Source organism: Odontesthes bonariensis, chromosome 9 (assembly GCF_027942865.1).
Source record: "Odontesthes bonariensis isolate fOdoBon6 chromosome 9, fOdoBon6.hap1, whole genome shotgun sequence".
Lineage (NCBI taxonomy): Eukaryota > Metazoa > Chordata > Actinopteri > Atheriniformes > Atherinopsidae > Odontesthes > Odontesthes bonariensis.
Window position 1 is genome coordinate 3,743,877 of NC_134514.1, and position 12,860 is coordinate 3,756,736.

At 39.4% G+C, this 12,860-nt stretch overlaps 1 protein-coding gene across 4 annotated transcripts in view; it reads right to left on the reverse strand.

Moving 5' to 3' along the window:
- LOC142387984 (leucine-rich repeat and fibronectin type III domain-containing protein 1-like protein) overlaps positions 1 to 12,860 on the reverse strand; it is a 470,255-nt gene that overhangs the window by 233,167 nt on the left and 224,228 nt on the right. The window lies entirely within an intron of this gene.

Consider the following 12,860-nt stretch of genomic DNA (forward strand, 5'->3'; position numbering starts at 1 on the left):
CGAACACGCACATTAAAAAAAACACAAACACAAATTTTGATATGAACGTAAGAGCCGCATGAAACCAGACAAACAGCCGCGGGTTGGCCACCCCTGTCCTAGGGGGTACATTAGTATAGATTGTACCTTAGGGGACAAAAAAGGACTCGTTCTGTACCCCTATTTATGAGAGTGCACAGTAACAACCTATCTGTACTTTTTCAGACCTCATCCAACTCTTACTTGTCCCACATTGCTCCTATCTTATCTCTTGATCCCGTTTCAGCAGCTTCTCTTTGTATTTCACTCCGTTCCCATGTCCGTAAACTCCAACACTTTTTGAATGACTTGTATTTTTGCTGCAGTAAACCTTTAAAACACAGAAGTCAACAATAATCTGGGTCCTTTGCTGAGTTACAGCTGACATTTCAGGTTATTACTGCTGCTGCGATCAGTCTCCATCAGACTAATATCCAACCACAAACAGACAGAGGTCCAGTAGCTGGATTATACATCTATTTAGTAAGATTTGCACACACAAACATCAGGTGTCCACTAGATTTCCCACAGGAGGGACGCAGGCCAAAGACTCCAAACAGCCAATCCAATCCAATCTGCATAAAGGGCGGCTGCAGCACTTCTTCCAAGGCAGAACATTTTGAAACAGCAATTCATGCCTTCATTGCAACTCGGCTGGATTACTGTAACGCTCTTTACTTTGGAGTTAGCCGGTCTTCCCTCAGGCGTCTCCAGTTGGTCCAGAACGCTGCTGCTCGGCTTCTAACCGGAGTTGGGAAGAGGGAGCACATCAGCCCTATCCTGACTTCTCTCCAGCGGCTGTCTGTGCATTTTAGGGTTCTTTTTAAGATTATTTTATTTGTTTTTAAAAGTTCACATGGTCTGTGTTCAAAACTGCATACTACATACTCATTGATCAGACAGTATGCAGAGCGTTTACCCACAATGCATTTCGCTCCTACCCGAGCCGAAATCAACCGGCCTGAAGCTGATTTCTCTTACGCTCTAAACTCTGTAAACTTTAGTAACATTTGAAACATTTTCGCGAGAAAGTAGTCGTTTAGATCCCCAACGTGTTGAAAACCTGACAAAATACCGGCTATTTACAATTTTGTTCCCACGAATTCGGCGCTACTAAAGCTAGCCGCAGTGAGCAACGCACTTCCGGATATTTTCACAAAATAAAATACCCGTTGCCTTTTATCGTAGGGAAAGCCATTACGATACAATTGGTGCTTTTGTTTTGAAAACAGGAAGTGAACCTACCCTCGTTGTAGCTAGCTTGAAACTGCCGTTTTGACAGGAAATGACGATCGGCGACGTCACGTTACGTTGCATCTTGGGTAGTTTGAGTATGAGTAGTAACCTCATGATGCATACCCAACATTTCAGAGAATCTAGTATGCATCCGGGAACTTCTCACTTACTCAAACTTGCATACTAACTCAAAAAGTTAGTAGGAATAGTAGGAGAAGTATGCGGTTTCGAACACAGCCATGGTCTTGGCCCATCTAACCTCTCTGAGCTGCTCCATATTCTCCCGCTCGTTGCCTCAGGTCAGCTGATCAGCTGCTCCTGGAGGTACCGAGGTCTAAACCAAAGCTCGGAGGAGACGGAGCTTTTAGTGTTGCTGCTCCCAAACTATGGAACGATCTGCCGTTACATATCAGAAGTGCCCCTTTATTGTCCACTTTTAAAACTCATCTTTGGCTTTTAACACATGTTAAGACTTTTGCTCTTACTTCCCAACTCAAACTATGAAATATGGCCAATATGCAGCAGCTGCATAGAACAGAGATGAAGCCTGATCCTGCGTTGAGTATCTCCTGAGAAACTGTAACTTACAGTCCCATATGTCTGTCTGCTTTTAAGCGACATTAGATCCTGTAACATCATCCAACAGTGTAACCATAAGAGCTCAGGAAGGGAGGGAAAAGCTTACTGTCACCAGACTGTCTGGCTGCTCGTCTGGTACGCTTCGGTTTGCCATTTAATTTCTTAAAAGGAGCAGGAAACGAAGGTGGAGTCGTTCCAAACACAGATATCCTCCTCGTTTCAGCTACGATATTCCCAAATCAAACAAGATCACACTCAAACGCAAACCTCACCTCTACAAATTTATACAGAATATAGACAACATGCATCATCCCAAATCGATGCTGCTGAGATTGTGTCTGCTGTTAACTTAATGAGGAAAGATGTTTTATGATTGGCAGAATGAAACTGAACGTAACTTCGAGTTGTTTACTGTTGTCATGTCCAATTAGTTTCCCCACAACATCACAACGCTGCATCGATCTGATTATATGAGCTGCATGCAGCGGCAACAGCTCGGAAATATCACTCGCTTAGACTCTTCAGTCCTGATACTGAGACCCAGATCGCCTCAAATCTTCAAACTGGAAAAAAAAAAGATTTAAGTCAAACAAAACTTCTAATAGCTGCAGAAATGTGGCTCGTGTCACACCCAGAGATACAAATGTTGCAAGGGGAAGTTTAGTCTAAAAGGTTCCTTGTTTAGAAATAGAAATAGAATAGGAAAATACTTTATTCATCCCCAAATGGGGGAAATTCAAATTAGTCAAGTAGCTCAAAAAATTATTATTATTTACAATGATTGTATATTAACAACAACAATAATAATATCAATTCTAATAAAAATACTACAACTAACTACTACTACTACTAATAAATAAATAAATAAATAAATAAATAAATAAAAAATAAAAAAGTTAGGGTTTAGGGTTGAACTTTGAACAAAGTGATGTGATGTTTAACCAACTAAAAATATGAGCAGTTTTGGACAAATTGTGGCCATTTTCATACTGATGAGGTTGTTGATTGAACAAATTTTTGTTGCTTTGCTTTTAGCCCACATAGAGCTAACAGCTGGTCTGACATTTAGTTTCAAAGGCTGATGCTTTTACGACCCTGGAACAAAAAAATATAGCCTATTAAAATAACCTGATAAATATTTGCTGCGAATGCTGGTGCAAATGTTAGAAAAAAGAGAATGTATTTTTACATCAGTATACAGTATCTGCCAGTATTCTTTATATAAGCTACTGTTGAGCTCACTTCATGAAATTCTAAAAAGAACAACAACTTTGAATAATTGTTTGCTAAACTTGTTTCTATGTAACCTAGCCTAATTTAAGATTTTATTTAAACATTGGATGGACATCATAAGTTGAATATATTTATTTGTTCATATTAATGTTTTACAAAATTATCTTTTTCTGTGTTCTACCCTATTTGAAGTCACAAAATCCAACTCACCATACTTGAAAACATAGGAATGGCCACCAGGATCAAACAAAGGAGATTTTGGAGGCTAATTTGGCAGCCATCTTGAAAAAAATGGCCGCCATCTTAGATTTTCAAATGTCCAATTAGATAGATTTGATCAGAAGCCTTTAGAGAACAAATACACCAAATTTCATGCTTGTATCATAATTTGCACAATTCCACTGAAATTCTGCTTTTATCTGCTCTACTAACAGAAACCGCATACTTCTCCTACTTCTCCTACTAACTTTTTGAGTTAGTATGCGAGTTTGAGTAAGCGAGAAGTTCCCGGATGCATACTAGATTCTCCGAAATGTTGGGTATGCATCATGAGGTTACCAATCATACTCAAACTACCCAAGATGCAACGTAACGTGACGTCATTTCCTGTCAAAACGGCAGTTTCAAGCTAGCTACAACGAGGGTAGGTTCACTTCCTGTTTTCAAAACAAAAGCACCAATTGTATGGTAATGGCTTTCCCTATGATAAAAGGCAACGGGTATTTTATTTTGTGAAAATAACAGGAAGTGCGTTGCTCACTGCGGCTAGCTTTAGTAGCGCCGAATTCGTGGGAACAAAATTGTAAATTGCCGGTATTTTGTCAGGTTTTCAACACGTTGGGGATCTAAACGACTACTTTCGTATGCAGTATGTAGTATGTAGAAATGCAGTATGCAGTATGTAGTATGCAGTATGCAGTATGCAGTATGCAGTATGTAGTATGCAGTATGTAGTATGTAGTATGCAGTATGCAGTATGTAGTATGTAGTATGCAGTATGCAGTATGTAGTATGTAGTATGCAGTATGTAGTATGTAGTATGCAGTATGTAGTATGTAGTATGCAGTATGCAGTATGTAGTATGTGGTATGCAGTATGCAGTATGCAGTATGTAGTATGCAGTATGTAGTATGCAGTATGCAGTATGTAGTATGTAGTATGCAGTATGCAGTATGTAGTATGCAGTATGTAGTATGCAGTATGCAGTATGTAGTATGCAGTATGCAGTATGTAGTATGAAGTATGTAGTATGTAGTATGTAGTATGCAGTATGCAGTATGTAGTATGCAGTATGTAGTATGTAGTATGCAGTATGCAGTATGTAGAAATGCAGTATGCAGTATGTAGTATGCAGTATGCAGTATGTAGTATGTAGTATGCAGTATGTAGTATGTAGTATGCAGTATGCAGTATGTAGTATGTAGTATGCAGTATGCAGTATGTAGTATGTAGTATGCAGTATGTAGTATGCAGTATGTAGTATGTAGTATGCAGTATGCAGTATGTAGTATGTGGTATGCAGTATGCAGTATGCAGTATGTAGTATGCAGTATGCAGTATGCAGTATGTAGTATGCAGTATGCAGTATGCAGTATGTAGTATGTAGTATGCAGTATGCAGTATGCAGTATGTAGTATGTAGTATGCAGTATGCAGTATGTAGTATGCAGTATGCAGTATGCAGTATGTAGTAAGCAGTATGTAGTATGCAGTATGCAGTATGCAGTATGCAGTATGTAGTAAGCAGTATGTAGTATGCAGTATGCAGTATGTAGTATGTGGTATGCAGTATGCAGTATGCAGTATGTAGTATGCAGTATGTAGTATGCAGTATGCAGTATGTAGTATGTAGTATGCAGTATGCAGTATGTAGTATGTAGTATGCAGTATGTAGTATGCAGTATGCAGTATGTAGTAAGCAGTATGTAGTATGCAGTATGCAGTATGCAGTATGTAGTATGCAGTATGTAGTATGCAGTATGTAGTATGTAGTATGCAGTATGCAGTATGCAGTATGTAGTATGTAGTATGCAGTATGTAGTATGCAGTATGCAGTATGCAGTATGTAGTAAGCAGTATGTAGTATGCAGTATGCAGTATGCAGTATGCAGTATGTAGTATGCAGTATGTAATATGTAGTATGTAGTATGCAGTATGTAGTATGCAGTATGCAGTATGTAGTATGCAGTATGCAGTATGCAGTATGTAGTATGCAGTATGTAGTATGCAGTATGCAGTATGCAGTATGTAGTATGTAGTATGCGGTTTCGAACACAGCCAGTGAGTTAGTATCTCTGTCTATTAAACTGTAATCCTCTGGTGGTGTCAGTGGTTAGGACTGTGAGACAGTCACTCAATTATCTGTTCAGTCATTCTAATAATTGATCAGTAAGTGACCGCTAAACAGCAATAACTCCAGTTACATCATCAGCGACCACACGCCGTGGTTAACCTGCTCTTTACGCTAATTTCCTCAGATCACAGAGAGGATGTCACACAAACGCAAAGAAGAAACCAACAAGATTAAAACAAAACGGAAAAAAACCATAAAAAGGTAAAGAGGAGGAAAAGAGCAGGTGGGCAGGGTAATGGATGGTGTGAAGGAGGGAGCGTGGCTGCTGGTTGGATAATGACACGGTAAGTGCTCTTTTAGTGTTCTTAACTGCCAGCTGAGAGTGGGGGTCGAGGTGGAAACACCTGTGCTCATAACGGTGAAGGACTCCCATTTATAGAGAAGCACACCTCTCTGCTTATGCCTCTTTCTACCTCCTTCTTCAACCCAGTCTCACAGAAAAACGTGGAATAGTTACGTTGCTCCACAAGGGAAAACGTGGTATTGTCTCAATTTGGCCCCCAAAATTATGACAATACTACGTTTTATTTATTTAATTTTATTTTACTAATTAATTTTTTTATGTATGTATGTATTTATTTATTTATAATTACCACAATCCTTTATTGTAATAGAGGAGTATTTCCAAACGTTTACAAAATAAGTGAAAATAATTTTGAAACAGTGAAAACAGCGTCTCATTTAACTGAACCTTTTGCAGTTAACTTTTTTGAATATAAAGCTTCCTTCCTAAGATGAATCAATTCAATACATTTCAAATAGAAACAGGATATTGAACCACAACTATGAGATTCCAAGACAGCTTGATTGCTTGAATGTTACATAATGAAGACTTTGAAGACTTTGTGCTGCCTCTAATGCAGGTAAAACATGTGAGAAAGATCTTTATAGGTCAAATATAATATTATCTATCATGAACATACAGTATATAAAAGAAAAATATGGTGCCGGTTGAGATGTTCCCCTCCACGCAGACAGAAGCTGATGTTCGAGAGCCAAACATTTAGGGAATAAACACAAAAAGTCCCCACACACCTGAGGGCATGGCTAAGAAAAAGAGCATTTTCATATGAATACATCGTGTTTCATCACGTCTTCTGGAAATATGATGTCATTCGTGTCAATTTCATCGTTTTACTCACTGTTTGGTTCAGTTAGTTTGGATTAAGTTTAAAAAACTCCAGGAAATCAACTCCTACTTTACTTTAAAACACATTTTCTCCTGTTTATTGTTTGCTGCTTTCATTTGAATTCGGTTTTCTGTCCTTTTTTTCCACTGACCTGAGAAAGGAAAACGTGGTTTTATTCAAGGTAGAGAAATTCTAAATAAGTAAAAAAAAAAGATTTTTTAAAGCAGAAATACTAATAACAATTGATCATACTGAAAAGTAGCTAAATATGTTGTTTTATAATCAGAACAACCAGCACAAAGGACCTTATCTAATGGTGGTTATCACATCTTTAATGAGCCCTTTTATTATCTGAGTCTCCAGCTCTTATTAAAAGAGCAGCTCATGATGTATTTCCTATTAAAACGGAAGGACTCGGGGTCACTCCACCACCCCGGTGTTTGTTAAATCCTCATCAGCCTGATCCTGCAGCACGGCGACACAAAGTGGTTCCTGTTAACGGCTGAACGAGCCCAGATCCAAACAGAGAGTTCCACAGAGACGAGCAGTTGTTCTAATTTAGAGAGAAAATTGGGTTTTTGAGGTGGAAACAAAACCAAAGTGTCAGCAGTTCCAGTGCAGCTGGGAAAGTATATACAAGAAAAAACAGAAAATGGAGGCTGTCCTGTTCATAAAGACTAAAATTAGCAGCAGAGACGGACAAAAATACCACAAGTCCCGTGTAGATTAATCCTGAAACAGATCAGAACAAGAGGTGCTTTACTTCTGATTTTACCTGATGAATGAACTGTTTGTGATGCCAACCCTAAAACATGACTCCAGGACTTTCCCCCCCATGTCTTCAGAGTAACCTGGCCAAGTTTGAAGTCTGTAGCTTAAATCTGTAGGACGAGTTCGATCATATGCAAGGTGTGGAATCGGGCAAAAATGGCACCAAAACGCACCTTCCATCCAAAATGGCCGCCATCCTGTGGATGTGGGACCATGGAGGCATGAGACTTTTTTGTGCGTCTGGGCATGATGAATGAGTGTACCGGATTTCATCGTCTCACGTGAAACTAACCCCAATGCGGGGACCATTTTTAAGCATTGTAGGGGGTGCTACAGAGTCAATGAGCGACTCCCAAAAATATAAAGTTTAGATTTTTTCAGGTGGTGCTTGCAAAGAGTTTTCGAGTACCTTTTGCAAAGAAGAAGAAGAAGAAGAAAGAATAACTCTTACAGATACAATAGATAAATGTAAATGTAATATAAATGTCGCTCTGCATGAGTGCTGCAGCGGGTTGAACAGTCGTGCTAAATGTAAAACTCAATATGGACTTCAGTTTTCCTGTAGTTTCTGCGGGATATGTGAGAAAAACAGGATATATGCAGACATGCATCTGCACATTTTAGGAGCAAAAAGTCCAGAACTCAAACATCCAACAAGCAAACTGGGAAGACATGTGAGAGTTCACGTTTAATGGTCGCGTGTCACACAAGTTTGTGACTTCACTCAAGAGATAAAACCTGAAACAAAGACCTGCAAACGTGCCAGGAAGGAGTTAAGAATCGGAATGTTAATGAAACTGCTCCAGTGTGCCGGAGCCGCAGAGATCGATGGAGCTGCAGCCAAACAACCTCCAACAACAATGATATCAGACTGAAGCTGTTACACTTCAAAGGTCTGCAGCTCTCCCAGGGACATGTGACTGCAGAGGGAACCAATAACAAGACATGCAGAAAGCCCCCCCCCCCCCCCTTTCTTTTCCAGGAGATCCACCTCAGTGACTTCCTATGGTTCGGTGGGAGCTTCATTAAATACTGCCAAACAATGTTCAGTAATAAGATTTAACATAAGAGGAATTAAAATGAAAAATGGGAAAAACTGATCAGGTGTGAGCAGCTCTATTAAAGCAGAGGTCACCCCAAGGTCAGAAACCCAAAGAGCTACATCTCAGACTCTACAGGCCTCAGTTAGCATGTTAAAGGTTAAAGGTCACCCCAAGGTCAGAAACCCAAAGAGCTACATCTCAGACTCTGCAGGCCTCAGTTAGCATGTTAAAGGTTAAAGGTCACCCCAAGGTCAGAAACCCAAGAGCTACATCTCAGACTCTGCGGGCCTCAGTTAGCATGTTAAAGGTTAAAGGTCACCCCAAGGTCAGAAACCCAAGAGCTACATCTCAGACTCTGCAGGCCTCAGTTAGCATGTTAAAGGTTAAAGGTCACCCCAAGGTCAGAAACCCAAGAGCTACATCTCAGACTCTGCAGGCCTAAGCATGTTAAAGGTTAAAGGTCACCCCAAGGTCAGAAACCCAAGAGCTACATCTCAGACTCTGCGGGCCTCAGTTAGCATGTTAAAGGTTAAAGGTCACCCCAAGGTCAGAAACCCAAGAGCTACATCTCAGACTCTACAGGCCTCAGTTAGCATGTTAAAGGTTAAAGGTCACCCCAAGGTCAGAAACCCAAAGAGCTACATCTCAGACTCTGCAGGCCTAAGCATGTTAAAGGTTAAAGGTCACCCCAAGGTCAGAAACCCAAGAGCTACATCTCAGACTCTGCGGGCCTCAGTTAGCATGTTAAAGGTTAAAGGTCACCCCAAGGTCAGAAACCCAAGAGCTACATCTCAGACTCTGCGGGCCTCAGTTAGAATGTTAAAGGTTAAAGGTCACCCCAAGGTCAGAAACCCAAGAGCTACATCTCAGACTCTGCAGGCCTCAGTTAGCATGTTAAAGGTTAAAGGTCACCCCAAGGTCAGAAGCCAAAATGCAGAAGCAGCGTGTGAAAAACTAACAACACAGAGTAAAATATCAGGTGGAAAACTTTAAAACATTTTTTAACAGCTGGTTTTAAGGACCAGATGAATTTTACGTTTTGGTGATAAAAACAGCTTAACTGACGGAACTTTCTTTTATGACTGACCAACAGAACCAGAGAGTTTGAACATCATAATCTAACCTAACTGAGTAATAAAAGCTTATTCAAGATGTTTAAAGCTTCGACATGGGACTGAGATCCCAAAGTTTAGGTTGCTTTTTGCTGCAGTCTCCAGCCTCCTCTCCTTTAATGATTCAGGTTATTTATCCTGAGTTATGTTAAAGGAGCACATTTACATCACAGCTGTTTGCTGCTGAGTATCTCACAGACTCCTGTGGAAACCCAAAAACTATCCCAGAGTTAACTCTAAAATGTCAAACCAGCTGCTGTTTTTCCCCCTTTGTTTGATCACTTCCTGCCGCTGTTGCAGCCGTCACTTTGAGAAGATGAACACCTGTGCACACGGACACTCCACAGTGCACAGTGGGTTGGTTTCTGTGCATTCTGTGTCCATTAAAACTGCTCCAAACAAAGATTTCCTGACTCCGACTGATATCTGATGGTAATAATGCTCATTAACCATTAATGACAGCTACCACTTTAGCTCTGCAGATGCATCCCAGTGGAGACATGGAGGCAGGTGCATATGCAGGTTAGTTAGGTGCAAAAACTTGAGCTATATTTTTGCAATAATATGGAAAATTAGAGCAACTAAATGAGTATCCACAGCCTCATTGGCTCTGAAGCCGAAGTGTTAAAACATCACTCAGAGACCCTTTGGTTGTGTTCTCTGCTATTTTCAGCAGTCATGTTTGGCATGTGTTGTGTGGGTTTGCATTGCACATATGCAGAAGTGGACTAGGACTTTATTTATTCTCTTTTTTACCTACATCAAGGGTGCTTCTGCCAAAGGAAGAGCCAAAGTGGAGTTCTATAAAAACATCGTAGGTTGTTTGCCTTTTTGTGAGCAGGAAAACTCAGAATATTGGTCCAAGATTCGAGTTATTCAGCCTTGGCAGAGGCATTAAGGCTATTAAAGACTTCTACGGTTTTTCACAGCATGATAATCTATTTGTATGCAAGTTGTTGGCACCAAGCTGTCCGGGCAACCATAATGTACTGAGCAAGTCTTGAACCATCTCTTATTTCTTCATATATTGTCAGAAAACAAGGAAATAGCTGGAATGATTCATTGAAGCAAATTAAATACAGAATTTATGGTTAAATATTTTCAGTATCTGCTCTGAGCTCCGTTATCCTCCAACACAGCCTGAACCCTCTCAGACGAGCTTTCTGTCCTTTCTTTAACCCTAAGCCCTGATGGGGACATTTTTCTCCACTTGGGGTGTACTTTCTCCTCCAATTTCACAATGGAAATAGTGATACTCGTCATATTTGGTCCAGTTGTGCATTTTTGACTATTCTTTCGAATTTCAAACACACATCATAAAAAACTCCTTAATTTCTGAAAAGGGACCATTTTGTCCCCTTTTAAAACGACCTAAAAACATCTAATATTAATATTTTTTTCCACTTTTTTTTCATAAATCTTTTATTCCACTTCAGTTCTGATCATAACCATCAAGTTTTCAATTATTTAAAAAAAAAAAATTAACCCTTTAGATGCCAATTCGAACTTTTTAGCCCAAATTTTAAGCCTTTAGGTGCCAGTATTTTCAAAATTTGGAATGCAAAGTGGAATTATTGAGTAGGGATAATTATGGTCTGGCATAACAACATTGATTTTTAGGGATTTTTTTTGTTAATTTTGGTTAATTTTTCAATTCAGACTCTGGAATTCAGACTCTTCAGCATCTGACCAACATTCATCTAAAGATTATTGTTTTCTTATGAAGAAACTTGGTCAAGAATAAATAAAAATGCATCAATTCCCGTCCCTAATCTTATTGAGAACATCGAGATAGTGGAGTGTGTTTACCTAAGGAGGTAAGCACAACCAGAAGTAACTTCTTACAGATCAAAAACACTGAATTTAGGAAGTAAACAGGAACAAAAGAGGCTGCTGTTGTTCTGTTCTGAACCACCTGGTTAGGTTTAGGCATTAAAAATACTTGTTGAGGGTGAGGGAGAGATCACGGTTAGCCCCTTTCACGATATCCACCGGATGTTTGGAATATATTTCTTCCATCGTGACCTTATCACCTTGTTGCTGCAGAAATCCTGTTTTCTGTCTGTCACACTGTGTTATCTTTGCTGTTTTTCACACATGCAGCTAAAGAAATGGGAACAAATCTTAATTCCAGTTTAAAACCCACAAAGAGCTTCTAGATTATTCATTTCTGGTGGCATGAAACAGTTTAATCATTTAATTTATATTAATTGTTCCATAATTAGTCATTAGATTATATCTTATATTCCTTTTTTAAGCTTTAAATTGAATCTTATTTACTTTTTCTTGATGTTGAATAAAATATAATTCTTATTATTGTCTGTTTTTTTTTTCCTACTTTTAGACGTGATAACATTCATTTTTTGGGATTAGGATTTTTTCAAAACTGAATTTTCTATATTAATTTGACTCTTTTAGTAACTGAAAGCAGTTTTAACGTAAATGTACAAAAAAGTTGAAACTATGAAGCTGTTTTTCACAGATGCAGCTAAAGAAATGGGAACACATGCCTTCATAAGAGGCTGCTCCGGCTGCATTAGATGTTAAATACCCTGTTGTCACACAACTCTGTTCACCTCCATCTTGGTTTTTCTCACCATTTCATGCAGGAATGATCTGTGAACCAAGGATACATTTCTGTAGCATTTCTTTAATCTGGAACTGTCTGCTGCTGTGATGCATCTGTGTGGAGCCTGACGGTTACATTCCCTGAGTCTGAGTGGTCTGTCTCTGCCCTTTATCATCCCTCCGTCCTGGTCTGTGATCTATAGACACTTATCACAACTGGAGACACACTTAGGGGGGTTTTTACAGCAATTTTTATTCAGACAAACTGCCACAAGAACAAAAATTATACTGTTGGCCACTTAAATTTCCCCCCATTTTAAATGAAAAACAACTAAATCAAACCACAGAGCCGAACCGGCTGAAACGAAACGCCCAACAGTTTGCAAACGTAAGAAAGCAGAACCTGATCCCACAGACTGCATTCTGCTGATGAAACATGGAGTACAGCAGCAGTTTAGTTCAACTGTTCCTGATCTCAGACAGCGAGTCTGTCACTGAGCATTAAAGGCTTTACTACATCGCACCGAGGACACAGAATCTTTCATTGATCTTTCACTGAGCAGTTTATGCAACAGAGGAAGCGGAGCAGAAAAGGACCGTCGGATCATATTTCTCCAACATCAGCATCAAAGACCCAAAGACAAAAACCACAGCTGCGCTATAAAGAGGAGGCAGCAGAGCTGGATTTACAGGAAATCTGCACCTATTAGAGGTAATTTGACTGCTTTGACTGCGTCAAACTAAGTATGTTTTTTACTGCGGCTCCTCCTTATTTGCAGCTACTTTTTTTTTTGATTGATTGATAGATTTGTTTTATT